Genomic DNA, 20,289 nt, shown 5'->3' with positions numbered 1-20,289 from the left:
GAAAATAAGCATTTTTATTATGATTTGGTGTTTGCCAAGACTTTTGAAGTCTCATGCCTACGTACCAATAAAATGCAATGGAGGATCAAAACCTCATAGTTCGTGGTAAAAATAACAAAAGGAGTTTGTTTTGGTTCATTTTTATGGAAAATACATTTTGTCATTTTAAGGAGAATACTCAACTAGTCACCCACAAGTATGAGAACTTTGCATCATCATGAGAAGGGCTCCAAGTTAAATAAGGATCAACAAGTATGCCACTAGCTCCCACAAATGGAAAAAGAATTATCATCAATACTATGGAGATAGGAGAATTATAACTCAACTATGGAAATGACTCATGTCTAATGCCTTGAGAAAAAGTTAAAAGGGAAAAAGGCATAAAGGGCATAAAATGGTTTGAATGAGTTAGGCATTTTTTATTCTTTTGAAATTGGTCTGAATATGCTTAAAATGGATTGACATTTATTGGGAAAAAAAGTTTATGAAAATCACTTGACAAAAGTCAAGGTTTACTGAGAAAGTGGTTCAAGTTAAAAACAAGAAGGTTTTGAAAAAAGAGAGAAGATTTTGAAAATTAAAGAAAGGGGAAGGAGAAGAAGAGACTATCCTAAAGCAGTAAAGTAAAAGCTAAAGAAAAAAGATCTAACCAAGAGATAGCAAGATGTATGACATAAGTCAATCAAGAATTTCCTTCCTTTGGATTAAGCCTCAAACAAGAAGAATAAGCAAATAATAATTCATGTATCAGATGAAACCAAAGTAACCAAGTCAAGTCTTCAAAAGGAAATCCCAAGCCAAAGGTATCAGATTAATTCCAAGGTCTCGGGTCACAAGTCCCAAAGCAAAGGTTAAAATTCTAATTCTAAGTCCATAACTCCACAAAGATGTCAAGGATAGTAACCACAAGTCCGTGGATTAAAAGAGGCAAGTTTCCTTTTAGGGTATTTTCTTTTATTAATGTATTTTAAAAGAAAATGAAAGTCCAAATGGACAAAGGAAAAAGAGCATAAACATAAACAAAGGTCCACATGGACCAAGAGCAAATATGATATGAGATGCTAAAATAAAAGTATAAAGTAAACAACAAGAAATAAAAACATGAAGTAAATGACATTAAAATAAAGTTAATATAATAAGATGTTAGTAAATGTTAGTGAAAGATGAAAATATGTTTCAGTCATTTTTTGGAGAACACTCAACTATCCACTCACAAGCCTGAAGATATGAACCTATACATTTTGTGAGAAAGGCTCCAACTTGGATAAAATTAACAAGTATGCCACTAGCTCTCATAAATGGAAAAGAAGCAACATTTTCACATAATACCATGAGGAATAGGAGACTTACAATATCACTTGTAAAAATACCATTACCTTCGAGACAAATTTAACGCTATGTTAAGCAATCGTAATTGGACTTATGTAGAAGTCACAACTATTGAGACGGTCAATAATAATGTTTATGTTAATACATTCTAGAGAAATGATATGTAAAGCATCCACCTAACGTTATGCCACACAAGAAAATAAAAAGAAAATGGATGATCAAGCACAAAGTCTAGGGGGATGGTCCATTAGTCCAATCCACACTTCATGACACTTAGTACAAACTTATGCATCAATCCAAAGTACCTTAAATGATTCATGATCCCTTAGAAGGTAGATTTGAAATGATGAAAGTTCATCAAGTACCAATCCACACATCATGAACAAGATGGACACAAATCATCCAATTGATCAAAGGGAAAAGAAAGGGATGAAGAAGAAATGGGACAATAGAGGTCACATCCAAATTGAATCACAAATTTGATTAAGTCATCATCAAAATCAATCATCCATTTTGGTGGATTAGGGTTTTCACCCATTCAACACCCAAGATCCATTGAGTTTGATGAGACTTAAGGTCAAAGTCATCATGTCCAAGGCCAACAGAAGTCCACAAGGTCAAACAATTTAAAAAAGCAATTAAATGAAATAAAAATGCATTAAAGGTATTTTTTAATGATTTTTTAAATAGAATAAAAATGGAAAATTCACAAAGTCCTTCAAAATACCAAATAAATGGCCAAGAAAATTATGGAAGGTTGGAAATAAAATGAGAAACATATAATAAAATTTTCAGAATTTAAAAATGTTGAAAAGTATTCTTAAACCAATTAAAATAAAGGAGAAAATACAAAATTCATAAAAAATACAAAACCAATGAAATAAAATGTGGAAAAATAAAAATCAGATGAACAAAATTAAAAGAGAATTTTAGAAATTATTTTGGAATTTTTTGGATAAAAATGAAATTACTACGAATTTTTAAAGTAAAAGTATTTTAAATAATAAAAGAAAAAGAATTAAAATATAAAAAAAAAACATGAGCGTTAGATCACGCCTCATTAATTGACGTGGCATATCCAACACTCCAAATGATGAGAAACACAATGGAACACACGGCAATCAGAACACAGGATCAAGTTTGAATTCAACCAATCAAACCATTTCAAAATGCCAACGTGTCTAGTTCAAACTCAGACCACCTGAGAAATACTCCGGTCATCTTCTTCGATGAGCTCTCACCGGAGTTTCATCGTTTGGTAACTTCAAGATACGAGATCACCACCACTGTGATCCTCTTCTCATCCTGAATTCAACCTTATGCCTCAAATTCATTTATGTGAAGTGAGAAAAGGGAATTTCAAAGAAGTTTCAGAAACAAGCAAAATACGAAAAGTAAAAGTAAATGATGAACACAATCAATCAACGCCAGATAAGTTAGGGGAAAGCATCAAAGAGTGAATGACTACATTGTGGTAACTTGTTTGAGTTCAAATGATGCTCAGAACTACCTTGTCTAGATGGTGATCAGAAGTTGATGAAGCTCGATCTGGTTGGAGCAATTCAGACGGTATTAGAGCCTAGGAATTGTTCCAAAATTTTCATAGGATGTCGATGGAGCTAATAGAATCAAGAAAATGGATTGAAACAGGATGAAATTCAAAACACGATAGTTGAATTTTCTAGAAAAACTTCAAGTTGCAGCAGGGGTTTCTTGGCTCTCCAAAGCTTGCAAATGAAGGCAAAAGCTTCCTCTATTTATAGGCAATGCAATTGGATCCAAATACGTGTGGAATGATGTTGAATTCGTGTAAAATGAATTTGATCCAAGTGTGTGAAAAGTGTGACTTGAAACTCCTCAAAACTCAGCTAAATGATGTGTTTTAAGTGTCAATTAACTTCTAGAGGTTTGATTAAACATGTTTAGGATCAAAACACTTGCTAATTTGGCTTGAAATTGAGTTTAGTCATGATCAAATTTGGGGCAATGGTGATTCCTTCAATTCCAAGTCACCATGTTCAACTCAATAGGGCATCCTACTCAAGAGCCTTTTTGATCCCATTCTTTTTGCAATATGTTAACATCATGGTCAAGATTACAATGAGCCAAGAAAGGTTGCATTTGTATGTTTGAGAGAAAAGTTATGGTGTGTTGAAGTTGGCATAAAATACCGGTTCCATAACTTAGAAAAATTTGAGTGCTTCGTGGTTGAAAATGACCTATAATGTCCCAATGAATTCCATGGCCTTCCAAGCATATTTTGACCTTGGCCCTTGAAGAAAACTTGTATATGGCATCATAAATGACATTGTGCAAGAAGAATCAGCTCCATATATTGAAAATTGAATAAGTTATGATCTTTGAAATTTGGCAAAAAGTTACTTAAAAATATGTCAAATTTTCACTAAGTCCACAAATGACCTATAATGTCTCTAAACTTTTGATGATCATCCAAGCATAATTGGCTCTTGTCATGTAAAGAGAAGTTGTAGGGGATTTTGATAAGAGTCATATGCAAAAAGGGGTATTTAAAAATGTTGAGAATTGAAGGAGTTGTGATCCTTGGAACTTTGACTTCAAATTGTTCACTCTTAGGTCAAGCCACTTGGAACAAGCTTGTGCACTTGGAATTTCCTTGCATTATAAAGCACATGGGTGATCATATGAACTTAAGATAAGGTGTCCTTGATTTCCTCTTGATTAAATTGCTCAAATCTTGAAGTTACTTATTGAAGAAGGCATGGAAATAAACACATGAATCTTTGACTTTTCTTGAGAAGAAAGCCAACAAACTTCAGGATGCTTTTGACTTGAGAAGTCCTACCTTGCACAATAAACTTAAGGGAAACAAGGCATATTTTTGGCACTTTGATTAGAGGTTAGATAAGAAATTAATCATATAAACACAAAGGTAAACAAAGAGGTGATTGGTGATCTCTGCAAGAAGAAAACCCAAAGATGGATGAGGGAAGGATCAAGATGTGACCTTGCTTGTATGCAAAAGATGCAAATGAGATGTGGGATCTTAGGATTAAAAATTAAGGTATGACATATACTAGTACAAGGATTCAAGGTATTTTTTTCCGACATAATCCCATTGATGTTGGTGTCAGTTAACATAGTAGCTTTGAGGCCCTTGTTTCTCAAGACATTGATGAGGAAGATGATGGAAGTTCTCAGGAAAATGAGTTTATTGATGCAACTCAATTTAATCTTGAGGATTACAAAGGTATTAAGGACTCTCTTGATAACCTAACATCTGAAAGGCACAAAGTGAATATGGAATTCTTAAAGGAATCCTGGGCTAACTTAGCAGACATTGAAGAAGAAGACGACTTCATTGTTTCCATCTTTACTGAGTCCTCTAAGATAACTTCCAAAATGAGAGTTTTTTTATGCTAATACACATAAACCTAAATATAAAACTAAGTCCAGGACTGGTAGCTCTTAGCATTCTAGATAGAGTGCCTATTCTGGAACATTAGGGGTTTAGCTAATCAACACTCAAAATTGGCTATAACAAACTTTATTCTTTTTTAACAAATCTGACATTGCTATTGTTGTTGAACCTTGGATGTCCTTTAAGGAATTTCCTAATAGTTGGCCTGAGAGATTGGGCCTCAAACTATTTTCCCTGAATGATAGGGATAATTTGGATCCCAGTATCTGGATTTTCTGTTCTTATAATCTAACCCCTTCTTTAATTCATTCTAATGATCAATTAATTTCTTTTTTAGTTCATAATGGCCACTATTTGTTTGGTTTTGCTGCTATTTATGCTTTTAGTGACTATGGAGTTAGGAGAAGTTTATGGTCTAAGCTTTCTGAAATTACTTAGAAGTTTTGCATCATGTGGTGTTATGTTGGTGACTTTAATGTTATCTTGGGTATTCATGAGTACATGGGTAGCCATAATCTTTCCAGACATCCTATGGTGGATTTCCAAGAGTGGACTTCTTCCAATGATTTACATCACATTCTCACCAGAGGTGCTTGGTTCACTTGACATAATGGTAGAAAGAGCAGGGCTTACGGTGAGAAGCGACTTGATAAGGTTGCTTGTAAGTTGTAACCAACTTTAGTTGAACACTTGCACATCCACATCCTGCAACACCTTGGTCAGAATTAGATCAGATCATCATCATATGTTGATGGATTTACAGGTTGCTTCTAATTCTATTATTTCTCAATTCATATTCATGAGGATATGGATTCTTAATGATTCTTGTAGATATCTTATTCTTAGCTCTAAGCTCAAGCTGCTTAAAGACAAGCTCAAGGTTTGGAACAAGCTTGTGTTTGGTAACATTCATTTTAATGTCAAAGAGGCTGAATCTTGCTTACATCGTATCAGGGAGAAAATTTAGGGAAGTGGCGCATATCACATGCTTAACGAGTTTGAGCTTGAAGCTCAAAATAAGCTTGATGCAACTTCGAAAAGTGAAGAGTTTTTCTGGAAGGAAAAGGATAGGACTAACTAGAACCTTAATGGTGATAGAAATACTAAATACTTCCATAGGCTTGCATTGTTGACTCTATAGAACACTACAAGCCAACTGCGATGGTCAACTTCAAGTTCAAAATTATCTCTAAAATCATGAATGAAAGACTTTCCAATATTATTCCAATGATAATCTCCAAAGATAAAAAAATGATTCATCCATTGTAGATCCATTGAAGACTGTACTATTCTTGTCTTTGAAGCTGCAAACTTACTAAATCACAAAGTATTTGGAGAAAGCATGGCATTGAAGATTGACATTGTGAAAGCTTTTGAAACAATTGAATGGCCTTTTTTGATCAAGGTGCTTTAAACGTTTGGTTTCAACGACACATTCGTTTCTTGGATCCAATCTATCTTAAGCTCTTCAAAGTTATCCATTTGTGTCAACGACTCTATGAATGGTTTTTCTCCTGTTATAGGTGTGTGAGATAAGGGGACCCCTCTCACCCCTTCTCTTATGTATTGCTGAAGATGTTCTGAGCAAATACACTTCCAAGCTTGTCCTTGATGACCATCTCAAGCTGTTTAAGGGTGCCAATTCCATTGATATGCCCTCTCATTGCTTCTATGTTGACGATCTGATGGTGCATTGCAATGAGAGACAATCTAACCTTACTTCCTTGAGAGAGGCTTTTTATCAGTATGCTTCTTTCTCCTTTGAATTTGTTAATGCTGATAAGTCTACTATTTTTGCAGGTTCCATCCCTCATGACAAGCTTCACATAATTGCCTTGTACATTGGCTTTATAATTGACAACTTACCTTTTTGGCATCTTGGCATCCTTATTTTCAAAGGGAAACCTAAAGTTGCACACTTACAACATATTGTTGACAAGATCAAGTGAAAATTAGCTGATTGGAAGGCTTCACTGCTATCTATTGCTGGCAGAACACAACTTGTCAAATCTGTGACTTAGTATATGTTAACTTACTCCATCAAAGTCTACGCCTGATCGGTCTCTCTTTTAAGGGACCTTGAGCGCTGGATTAAAAACTTCATATGCACCGGGGATATTTCTCAAAGGAAAATTATGATTGTAGCCTAGAAGAAGTGTTGCTTGCCTCTCAAGGAAGGTGGTTTAGGATTAAGATCCTTAAATACCCTAAATGAAGCCTTTAATCTCCTTCTCTGCTGGAATTCCTTGAACTCCAATGAAGACTGGGCTAAAATTGTTATAAGTAGAGCCATTATATCTTCTTCTTGCATTCAACATCATATCAATTATTCTATTTGGAGCATTGTGAAATCTGAGTTCCCCGTGGTTATGGAAAACTCCTGCAAGATTATCGGTTCTAATTCCAAGATCTCTTATGGTTGGATAGATGGCTGGGGGAGCATCCTCTTAATCAATTATTGTCTATTCCTCAACATTTTCATCACTTCCTTAAAGATACTATTGGTGATTATTTGATGCACATAAGTTGGATTTTCCCTCAATAGGTGTTGCTTCATTTTCTTGATCTTCCAAAGTTAGTGAAACATGTTATTCTACCGGATAGTTTACAACCCGATAGTCTGGTTTGGATTCACCTTCCTGGTCAGCATTTAAATCTCACGTAGACCTATTCTTTCAAAAGAAATAGGTGTGCAATCCTGACTGGGCCGGGTGGATTCGGTGCTTTCGCTGAGCCAGTGGGGTTGCAAACAACATTTTTTGCAAAATTGTTTGGAGCCCTTCGGGTAATTGAGTTATCTCATTATTGAATATCATTAATTTGTGGATTGAATCTGATTCTAATCTTGTTGTTCAAGCTTTCCATAATAGAGTTTGCATTCCGTGGAATTTAAGGAATCGTTGGTTTAATTGTCATGGTTTTGCTTGTAATATGAACATTGTGGGCACTCATATCTTTAGAAAGGGCAACGTTTGCGCTAATTCTTTGGCCAATCGAGATCTTAATCTTGACGGTCTCCATTTTTGGTCCATCATGTCGTCTTTCATTCAGGGCAACATGATTAAGGACAAGTTGGGTCTCCCTAGTTTTCATTTCACCATGGTTACATAAAACTTAATGAAAAAGATAATAATTTCAAAAATTAAATTATCTTGAAAAACAACTTAAGTGAACCACTATTTTTCAAATTGCATTCATACCGTAACTTATCTCTTGTTTCTTAACACGTAGTATTTGATCCAATGCACCAAATTCTTCAAAGCAACGGTTCGTTCTTAGTTTATTTTTCAAAACATCAATATGTTGACTAATTCGAGATCATCATCATCACTATCTACCATATCCCAATTTTATCCAGGGCATTTTAAATTTTCCATTAGCATTCAAGAAAAGGCACGCCACATGAACTAAAGATGAACCAAAGGCATGATGGTTTTACTTAAAGAGAAAACTAGAGTTTCTTTTCATTGTCTTAGCATGTGCTTAACCAAGTATCAGAACCCCAATTCCCTTATACCTTTCACAGTGTTGACCTTGGCTACCTTATAACTGAGGTTTTAATCCATTTGGATCTTTTTGGTCGAGTTGGGTTTCATTCGATCATGGTGGCACAGTATCATAGGTCACTTCCTCATTTGCGTCATTGCATGGATTCAAGTTCATCTGAAAACACAACATAGTGCACCATTTTAAAGATAAGCACTAAGCACAAACCCATTTGGTGGTTGAGCTTACAAGTTTTGCTAGTTATTTTTTTTGTCCATTACATCTCATTTTTTAAGATTCATAATAAACACTGCTAGTTGCATTCATCTACACTCTCACATGTATCCATGATAAGCCATATGGTTATATGATCATAGGTATTTATCTTGTATATAACTTTACACCTCAAGTTTCTATTTTAAGCATTAGTTTGAAATTTATTAAATTTCATTCAAGTGGAAACTTCCACCATCTCATACATGTGTAGTTTTGTGTCTATTGGTCATTTTGTTCTGCCTATAGTCGTTAGATTCTGAAGTTTCCCAAGACCATTTGTGATACTCTTCAACAACCAAAATAATTAAAATCTTGCCATTGAATTGCTTTGCATTTGTAAATCATTAATCCACGAGTAAGATGTGACTTTTACATTATGATAGGAAAGAACTCAAGTTAAAAGATAATCATTGATCAAGAAAGTTTTATTTTCCATATCATACATAGCACATACATAGGATTAAAGACCAAAATGGATTCATACAAACCTTTTCAACTGATTCATTACTTCAGCCGGTTGCACCATGTTAATTGAGTTGTTGATGATTCCTGAAGAGGTTTTATCTAGGTTACGTTCTTGTGGATTTTGTTGGTGCAAAGGTAGAATGAATGATGAACGGAAATATTCTATTAAGAGAATGACGGCTACAAAACATGATAAAAGTTACAATGATTATCACCCTATTTATAAGCTAAAACTAGGGTTACTAGAATATGATAAAATACTAAAATACCCTCTAACAAACTTAAGGGCTAAGAAAATAGTACAACTAATAAATATGAATTACTTCTAATACCATCCCTTAATTCATATTCCATCAAAACTTGTAACACCAATTCCATCCCTTAATCTGAGAAATTGATCAGTCTTGATAGCTTTCGTCAAAACATCTGCCAACTGTTTCTGAGTGTTGCAGTGTACAACTTCTAACACTCCCCTATGAACTTAATGTCTCAGAAAATGATACTTGGTCTCAATGTGCTTGCTTCTCCCATGCAACACTGGGTTTCTGGCAAGATTGATTGCAGACTTGTTGTCAATCATCAGCTTCAGAGGTTTGTTTACTTTAATCTTCAGATCCTGCAATAGATTCAGAATCCACACAGCTTGGCATGCAGTAACAGCACCTGCAATGTATTCAGCTTCACAAGTTGACAACGCCACAACAGGTTGCTTCTTGGAACACCAAGAAATGGGACCTCCCGGAAATTTGAATAAGTACCCAGACGTACTTCTTCTGTCAACTCTGTCTCCACACCAATCAGAATCTGAATAACTCAGAAGTTCTGACTCATCCTTTCTTCCAGAAGGAAATAATACTCCATACTTCAGAGTTCCCTTGATATACCTCAGAATCCTGACAGCAGCTTGGTAATGGGACCACTTAGGTTTACTCATGAACCTACTAACCATCCCAACTGAATAGCAAATATCAGGTCTGGTATTGCACAAATACCTCAGAGAACCAACAAACTGTTTGAAGGTTGTAGCGTCCACATCCTTTCCATCAGAGTCAGAATCCAGTTTCTGATTTGCATCAGAAGGTGTGACAGCAATCTTACAATTCTTCAGATTAAATCTCTTCAGAATTTCTAATTCATACTTGAGCTGATGCAAAATAATACCTTTCTCAGAGTATCTGAATTCCATCCCTAGAAAGTATGTCATTTTGCCTAGGTTAGTCATTTCGAATTCATTCATCAGAACTTTCTTGAACTTGGCTATCTCCTGTTCAGAACTTCCAGTCAGCAGTATATCATCAACATATAAACATACCAGAGTCATATTTCCTTCAGAAGTATGCTGAACATAGACACCGTACTCCATCTCACATTTCTGAAAGCCTTGCTTCTTGAAAAATAAATCAATCTTCTGATTCCAAGCTCTAGGTGCTTGTTTCAATCCATATAGAGCTTTGTATAATCTGTACACCATCCCTTCCTGATTCTTTTTCACAAATCCAGGAGGTTGTGACACGTAAACCTCTTCTTCTAATGGACCGTTCAGAAATGCAGATTTTACATCTAAATGCATCAGAGGCCAATTCCTGTTAGCAGCTATTGCAATCACCATTCTGATTGTTTCATGTCTTGCTACAGGTGCAAACACTTCAGAGTAATCCAGCCCAGGTTTCTGTAGAAATCCTCTGGCTACCAACCTTGCTTTATGTTTTCCAATTGAACCATCTGGCTTTAACTTCTGCTTGAAAACCCATCTGACGCTGATGGCTTTCTTGTCTTTTGGAAGTTCTGTCAGCTTCCAAGTCTTGTTTCTCTCTATAGCATCAAGTTCTTCTTTCATGGCCTTCAGCCAGAGCTTCTGCTTAAGAGCCTCTTCTGTACTTATGGGTTCAGAGTCTACTAACATGGCACACTGAATAACTTCTCCTTTAGAGTCTACTTTAGTGTCTTGCAGCATGTCAAATTCTGCATATCTTCTGGGGATGTTTCTGATTCTTTGTGGTCTCTGAACTTGTTCAGAGTCTTGAGCTTCAGAGTTTCTAGCTTCAGATGGTTGACTTCCTCCAGAGCTTTGACCATCTTCAGGGGCTGGCATATTTCCAGAGTCTGAATTGCCACCAGAATCTGGATTACCATCAGAGTCTGGGTCATCAGAGTCTGGATCATCAGAGTCACCTTCATCTTCTGAGTCTTCTCCAGAGTCCGAATCACTATCAGAATCAGAATCAACGTCAGAGTTTACTCCAACTTCAGAAATTCTTAATTCTGACCTTTCTTCAGAAGTTCTAACATCAGAATCGGATTGAGACTTATCCCAATTCCAAAATTCTGATTCCTTCACAATCACATCTCTGCTGAATTCAATTTTGTTGGTTTCTGGACAATAGAGCTTGTATGCACCTGTACTGTGGTACCCTATCAGAATCATCACTTTGCTTCTATCATCCAGCTTCTGTCTTCTGGCTTCTGGAACATGTTTATAGCAAACAGAACCAAATACCTTCAGATGACTAACACTTTGCTTATCTCCAGTCCACTTCTGTATTGGAACTATTTCCTTCAACTTCTTCGTAGGACATCGGTTGAGTACATACGTTGCAGTGGCAACAGCTTCTCCCCAGAGCTTCTGAGGAAGTTTCTTCTCCTTTAGCATGCTTCTCACCATATCAAGCAAAGTGCGATTTCTTCTTTCAGCAAGACCATTGTGTTGAGGGGTATAAGGAGCAGTAACCTCATGCTCAATTTCATTCTCCTCACAGAACTTCTGGAACTCTTTGGAGTTATACTCACCTCCACCGTCAGTTCTAAGAATCTTCAACTTCTGACCACTCTGATTCTCAGCCTTCATTCTGAACTTCTTGAATTCATCAAACACCTCGTGCTTAAACTTAATAAGGGATACCCATGTCATTCTTGTGAATTCATCAACAAATAACACAAAGTATTTATTCCCTCCAATCGATGCTACTGGAAATGGACCACACACATCAGAATGTACAACTCCCAAGGCATGTTTTGCTCTTGGAGCAGTTTCTGACGCAAATGGCAATCGTGGTTGTTTTCCTTCCATGCAAACTTTGCATGACTTTTCAGGCTTCTTAATTACAGGAATTCCATGTACCAACTTTTTTGAATTCAGATGTTTTAAGCTTCTGAAATTCAAATGACCAAATCTTCTGTGCCACAGCTCACTCTCCTTCTCAGCACTTGTTGCACTAAGACATTCTGAGTCTGCAGTTCTGACATTCACCTTGAATGTTCTATTCCTTCCCTGTTCTGACTCCATAATCAATTTCTGATTGCAGTCATACAGCTTCAAAAGATTGTCCTTCATGGTAACTGAAAAACCTTTCTCAATTAATTGTCCCACACTCATCAGATTGCTTCTGATGTCAGGTACATACCACACGTTCTGAATCAATGTTGTTTTCCATTGTTCAGAATCACTCTGACATTTCCCATACCTTCTGCATTAAGATATTTGTCATCAGCACATCTGATCTTTGTCCTCTTTTCAGAGTCAAAGTCAACCAGCCATTTCTTGTTTCCAGTAAGATGATTTGAACAGCCAATGTCCATATACCACCAGTCTATCAGATCCATATCATCAGATTCAGAGGCCATCAATAGCACAGATTCATTATCAGAACTTCTGGCTATATTTGCTTCTTCTGATTTTCTCTCCTTGTTTGACCAACAGTCTCTAGCAAAGTGACCAAACTTCTTACAACAGTAACATTGGATCTTCTTCTTGTCATACTTCTCTTTTCCCTTCTGAGCATTCTTTTGTCTATCAGAGGTTGAGCTTTCTGACTTCTGACCACCATCAGATCTTCTCCTGGCTTTTGACTGCTTCTGATACCTCCTATCAGAAGTTGCTTTCAGAGCCTGCTGCTCTACTTCCCTTTCAGAAGTTCTCTCAGTCAAACGCAACTCTTGCGCTTCTAGACTGCTCTGCAGCTCTTCAATTCTCATGGTGCTCAGATCTTTGGAATGTTCTATTGCTACCACAATGTAATCAAATTGAGAGGTAAGGGATCTCAATACATTCTCCATGATTGTTTCTTCAGAAAGAGTTTCTCCACACGCTTTCATCTCATTAGTGATCAGAATCACTCTGGAGATGTATTCAGAAACTTTCTCATTATTCTTCATGTTGAGATTCTCATATTGCTTTCTCAAGGACTGAAGCTTCACCTTCTTCACTGATGCGTCACCACCATAACATCTAACTAGTGTGTCCCACGCAGCCTTTGTTGTCGTTGAATCTGCAATCTTCTCAAACACATTTACATCAACACATTGATGAATGAAGAACAATGCTTTCTGATCCTTCTTCCTTATTTCCTTCTGCGCGTTTTTCTGTTCATCCGTCGCATCTGCTGCTACCGGAACATAACCATCAGTGACAAGATCTAAAACATCTTGAGCACCGAACAGTACACGCATTTGGATCATCCAACGATTCCAGTTTTTACCGTCAAATACTGGAAGTTTGGTGTTCATGTTGCCGTTTCCGTTCATCTTTCTACCTTGCACAGTACACTCAGATTTCTCACACAGTGTTTCCCAACCCACAGAATTAAAATTCTGATCAGATTTTGTTCAAGATTCAACACGAATCTAAGAATCAAAATCAAACACACAAGACCTCACGTTCACTCGTGTTTCCCGTGTTTCCCAATGAATCCGAACCGGAGCTCTAGATACCAATTGTTGGTGCAAAGGTAGAATGAATGATGAACGGAAATATTCTATTAAGAGAATGACGGCTACAAAACATGATAAAAGTTACAATGATTGTCACCCTATTTATAAGCTAAAACTAGGGTTACTAGAATAGGATAAAATACTAAAATACCCTCTAACAAACTTAGGGGCTAAGAAAATAGTACAACTAATAAATATGAATTACTTCTAATAGATTTGAACCTAGATGTATCACTTATTGATTTCAGTTTGGGATGGAGTGTTAGAATGATATTCAGGTTGTTGTTTTTTGTGATGTTCGCATATGAGTTGGGTTTGTGAATCATGGATTTGGGTTTCGCCGATGACGGCTTCACTCCGAGGCGATCCAGATTTTTTCCTTTTTCTTTCACTACGCCAAATAAGGGAAAAGAGGGCGCTTTTTTTGGCCTATAACAGCGCTTTAAAGCGCCCTCTAATCTGGCGCTGGCATAGGTAAAGACAGCGCTTTTTTTCCTGGTGAAAGCGCTCTCTAAAGTGGCTCTTTAAGCCCTTTAAGGGCCACTTTAGAGGGTGCTTTTTAAAGAAAGCGCCATTTAAAGTGGAAACTTTTAAGGGTTTAGAGGGCGCTTTTACTGGAAAGCGCCCTCTAAAGTAGAAACTTTTAAGGGTTTAGAGGGCGCTTTTACTGGAAAGCGCCCTCTAAAGTGGAAATTTAAAGGGTTTAGAGGGCGCTTATTTTGGAAAGCGCCCTCTAAAGTGGGTGGTTATTTAATTTATTTTTTTAAAAAAATGCTATATTTTTTTATTTATTTTAGACAACCTGTATATTGAAGCAGTACACCCAAAACTGTATAATTTGAAGCCCTTTTTCACACATTGCATTCAACAAGCCTTATATACAACAATCCATACATATACAACAATCCACTGATATATAATCGTTTAACTTCTAAAGATTCTAAATATACAACCAATTCATAACTTAAAAAGAAATAAAACTAAGTAGCAAAAGCATCTCTGAGATGTATGTGTTTTTTGCTAGCCGCAGTCTTCTTAGCAACAACCTCTTTTTGTTCAATATCAATAGCATGAACCTAAAATATCATAAAATTAGTTAGGTGAAGTATAAGATCAAGAATTAACATTTTCTATGCATAAATATCATATAATTGTGTTTATACCTTTTTTTTATGCAACTGACTCGATTTGCTGCGTAATCCCCTTATATTTTTGGTCCCTTATCTTTTGAAGATAGAATTGATATTTGTTTAGATGGACATGTTCCATTGTCGTAGAGGGATACTTTCAAATATCCAGCATCATCATCTACGCGAATGAGGCTTGACAACAATGGAACATCTCCATCTACACAAATATCAATTGATACTTTCAATCCCTTGCCCCTTGCACGAATGATTGACTTCATAATAGCCATTTTACCTGTAATAAAGAAAACAATTAAAATCAGATGACAAATATAAAAACAATTAAAATCATAAAAGCCATTTTACCTGTAATAAAGAAAACAATTAAAATCATTTGACCTGTACCTTTTTCACTAAGTTCTCTTTCTTTTCTTGGTTGGAATATGTTCTACATGTCTCTTAACAACACGGACGGTTGGATTGATCCAAATACCCTCATTATGATCATTTCTAATATATGAATCATTTGATATAATATTCTCATCTTGATCATTTCTGGTAAACGATTCAATCTCAACATCAATATCACCTTGATCTCCAGTGTTTTCATCAATTACTTTGTTGGAAAAAAGACTAGGCATAAGGAATGGCAACGTAGAATCAAAACAGATGAAACAATAACCACCTTAGCACTACGAACGCCACTGGAAGAAACCATTCCAATGAAAGAAAAATAAAACTAAAAGGCCATCAACCCAAAGAGAAGCAGAAAGCACAACCAACCTGCTCTACTTTATTAAAATTGAAAACACGACAAGAGGAAACAACCGTATTTATTAAAATTGGGTTTCTATAGTCCATTAGACTCTGGACCTGTTAAAGCAGAGCAGGCGTGAGAATCTAATGGACTATAGAAACCCAATTTTAATAAATACGGCTGTTTCCTCTTGTCGTGTTTCCAATTTTAATAAAGCAGAGCAGGTTGGTTGTGCTTTCTACTTCTCTTTGGGTTGATGGCCTTTTAGTTTTATTTTTCTTTCATTGGAATGGTTTCTTCCAGTGGCGTTCGTAGTGCTAAGGTGGTTATTGTTTCATCTGTTTTGATTCTATCCCCCGGTTCAACATTCTCGTTACTTTTCTCACCATGCAAATTCCAACATGTATAACTTCGATCAATTCCATGCCTCATTAGATGCGATGTCAACTGAACTGCGTCAACCCGTTTCCCATAACAACAACCCAAGCAAGGACATATCATTCTACTGGGGTCTTCGGCGTGCGCAACGGCAAACTTAACGAATTCTGATACTCCATTCTCGTACTCTCTCGACAATCGATTGGAAGACATCCATGTATTATCCATTACTAATTAGAATATACAAAAAAAAAATTCAGAAGAGATATCAAATTCAGCCGCGAAATCTAAGGTTTCTAATGTCTCTATAATGCAACCATAACCGAACCCTAACAACAGTCTTTGAATGTGATTCATAGCGATATCAAATTCAGCAATTTAAAAACCAACCGTCAATTGCCTAATAAACCCAAACTATTTAAATGACTATGAATATTGAAACTTTACAGGTCGAAACAAACGTAGCATAGACAACAATAACATAAAACTGAAATGGGGCAAAGCTAAAACAAAGCAATAGTGCAAGTAATAATGTATGCTAGAATAAATACACTCATAAGCTGCATCGTGTACCTTTGATTGGTAGAAGGAGGAAACGTCGTAGATCTAACAGAGGTGGAAGGAGAACGCCTTATAAGTAGGGAAAATCGTAGCAGTGAGAACCCTAACGTGAAAAAGAACAAAAATAACAGAGAGTGAAATAACAAAACGCGCAGTATGTTATAATTTTAATGTTTACAAAAGGGGACCTTAGAGGGCGCTTGTGGAAAAAAAGCGCCCTTAAAAGGGGGCCTAAGAGGGCGCTTATGAAAGCGCTCTCTAAGGCTTTCCAGAAGCGCTTTATAAACTGGAAATGCACATGGACTTATAACAACGCTTTTTTTAAAGCGCCCTCTAAGGGTAACCTTAGATGGCGCTTTCTAAAAAGCGCCATGTATTGTTGTCCCTCTATCTCCTCCTTATTTTTTCGCTTCACCTTAGAGGTCGCTTTATTACAAAAGCGCCCTCTAAAGTGCGCTGTCTATTGCTCCTTATTTTTTCGCTTCACTTTAGAGAGCGCTTTTGTAATAAAGCGCCCTCTAAGGTGCGCTGTCTATTCTAGTTTTTGGCGTAGTGTTTCTATGAAAGTTACGCTTCTTAATTTATGTTTGAGGATAGAGTTTTATTCGGTTCAATTTAATTAAATATCCAATTGTTTTTAAGGACTTATTTGAGTTATTATCTTGGGTTTGCTCAATTTATGTACTTTTATAAACTTTTGTTTCACGTAAACCATGCATTGCGTTGTATTGTTATAATGATATCAAATTAATAATCATTTCAAGCATTATAATCATATTAAAACCATTTAAAGATCATTTTTTTCTCGATTCAATGTCGAGCCTATTTTCTATCCCTGTAAGTCGATTGCTTTTAGCATTGTCATGAACCTCACATAGCTTATTCTTGGGATTTCTTATAATGAGACCTATTTGATTATTAATTAATCGATTAGATGATTGATTCACTAAGTATTATCCAATTTATCCGCAAACATAAATTCAAAACCTCAGTCCAACATCGAGTATTTTTATTCAAAACTAAATTAAAACACCTAATTAAAATTAAACACCATTTCATAAGAGATGAAAAAGGGGATGGTTTTGAGTCTTCGACTCCTCTCCTCGGTTGCTTGAATACGAATTCTCTTATTCGGTTAGTCAAACAATTGTCATTTCTCTTAAGACCTTTTAAACCGATTAAATCAAATAATTTTCATAATAAACTAAACGAAAAGGGAGATGGCCTAGAGCCTTCGATTCCTCTCCTCGAATATTTGAATACGAGTTGCCTTACTCGATTATTCGAGCATTTGTCGTTTATCTAAAAAATATCAACCATACGCAAACCTATTTTCATAACAACTTAGATGAAAAAGAAAGTGGTCTAGATCATTCTATTCCCTTTCCCGAATATTTGGATACGAGTTGTCTTACTCGGTCATCCGAGTATTCGTCATCCATTCGAAATACCTTAACTATTATCAAACCCTTTTATAAAGGATGAAAAGGGGAATGGTTTTGAGCCTCCGACTCCTCTCCTCGACTATTTGGATATGAGTTACCTTATTTGACTATCTGAGTAATAATCATCCAACAAAATATCTTAACACATAAAATCTATCTTTTTCTAACCCCCATGCGATCAAAACCAATCAAACCAAACACCCAAGATATAATCCAACTTATTACCCCCGTGTGATCAAAACTCGAACATTGTTCAATCCCTTCTAACGCGTATAACAAACTAGTGTTTAAGCCTCCATCGAGAGTAGACAAGCCAATGTTTAGTCTTTAGAACACGATCTAAACAGTTGTTTATTAAAAAACACCAACAAATCGTAGTTCACCGAACTACGAATGCTCTGATTTCCTTATTGCACCATAAGGATACGTAGGCACGAGATTGCGAGATCTTGGCGAGCACACTAATAAAAAGACTTCATTTTCCCCCCTTATGAGGTTTATTTCCATCTCTCATTTCAAACTTTTTATCTCTTGAAGAAAATAAATAACATTAGCTAATGTTCAAATTGCAAATTAGACTAAAAGGTTCCCGTTGAGTACAACGGATGTGAGAGGTGCTAATATCTTCCCCTTGCATAATCAACTCTCAAACCCGAATATGGTTGCAACGACCATTATTCTATTTTAAAAGGTTTTATCGATATTTTCCTATTGCTTCATTGGAATAAATAAAGTTCGGTGGCGACTCTGTTCGAACTATTTTTCTATGACCATCGCGAGAAATCGTATTTTTTGAGATGTGACACTATCAACATCATTATTTTAATCAATGATGAAGATTATTATGATGACAACGATGAAGATGGTCCAACTTCTCAACAAATTTGATGTTTTGCAATATAAATTAATAGAGAATGAACCGTTACTTTGAAGAATTTGAGGCAATAAACCAAGTTTTACGTGTTAAAGAGCGGTATAGACGGATTACAAGATGGATGCAATTCGAAAATCATGTTTGATCTAAGTTGCATTTTAAAAATAACTTAATTTTCAGATTATTATTTTCTAAATCACTTTAAATGAATGCATGCTCAATGAAGGAAGTGAAATACATAATCTACATATATTATAATAAACTCAACAACAACATATACATTAATAAAATGAAAATAACATACCTTTTATTAAAAAGATTCGTGGAATGATCTGAAGTTGATTTACTTTGTGGCAATGAAGAAAAAGTACAAGACGGATGAAGCTTCCAAAATTGATTCATACTTCTTGTACTATTTCTCCATAGCAAAACAAAGCATTTATGAACCACCCATAATATGATTTACCTGTTTTGAAAACATAAATTATCATTAATACTATAACATAACAAGTAACAATAAAGCATTAGGGAAATAAATCATGCCACAACAAAAAGCGGCATGTTAACATAAATAAGCAGTACACTGTAATATAAAGCAACAACAACCACAACATAACTACCATTAACATTGTAACATAGCAAAAAACAATAACCAGCAGTATATTGTTAACCCAAAAAGGAAGTAAATCATGTCACGACAAAAAGCAGCATGTTAACAACAACTACCCACAATAAATAAAAAACTTGTCAACAACAACAACTAACAACAAATCATGTAAAATATAACAAGGTCTTCAATCTTCATGCCTAGTTGAATTCATGTAGTTCTCAAGGTCTTCATAATTCTCAAGGTCTTCATCTGATTCAGAATTAGTTACATCAATATTCATAAGGTCATTTATAATAGCTTCTACCTTCTTCATCTTTTCAGGATTAAGATTCTTGAAATGAATCTTCTTATAGCCCGTCCCATCAGAAGGTTCAACAATAGTAATGCGTTCCCTAACAGATTCAACTTCCTTGACTTTGTTCAATCATAACTCAACCATATCAATAATCTCTTTTGTAACCTGAATCTCGTGAATAATTTTGTTGCTCCCACTATTCGTGATGAGAGAACACTACGCCAAATAAGGGAAAAGAGGGCGCTTATTTTGGCCTATAACAGCGCTTTTAAGCGCCCTCTAAAGTGGCGCTGGCATAGGTAAAGACAGCGCTTTGTTTTCCTGGAGAAAGCGCTGTCTAAAGTGGCCCTTTAAGGGCCACATTATAGTGCGCTTTAAGAAAAAAGCGCCCTCTGGAGTGGTCCATAAAGAGACACCTTAGAGGGCGCTTTCAGGAAAAAGCGCCCTCTAAAGTTGTCAATGTAAAGTGTTTAGAGGGCGCTTTCAGGAATAAGCGCCCTCTAAAGTTGTCAATGTAAAGTGTTTAGAGGGCGCTTTCAGGAAAAAGCGCCCTCTAAAGTTGACAATGTAAAGTGTTTA

Source organism: Lathyrus oleraceus, chromosome 4 (genome assembly GCF_024323335.1).
Source record: "Lathyrus oleraceus cultivar Zhongwan6 chromosome 4, CAAS_Psat_ZW6_1.0, whole genome shotgun sequence".
NCBI lineage: Eukaryota > Viridiplantae > Streptophyta > Magnoliopsida > Fabales > Fabaceae > Lathyrus > Lathyrus oleraceus.
Note: the sequence above shows the minus strand (reverse complement) of the source record.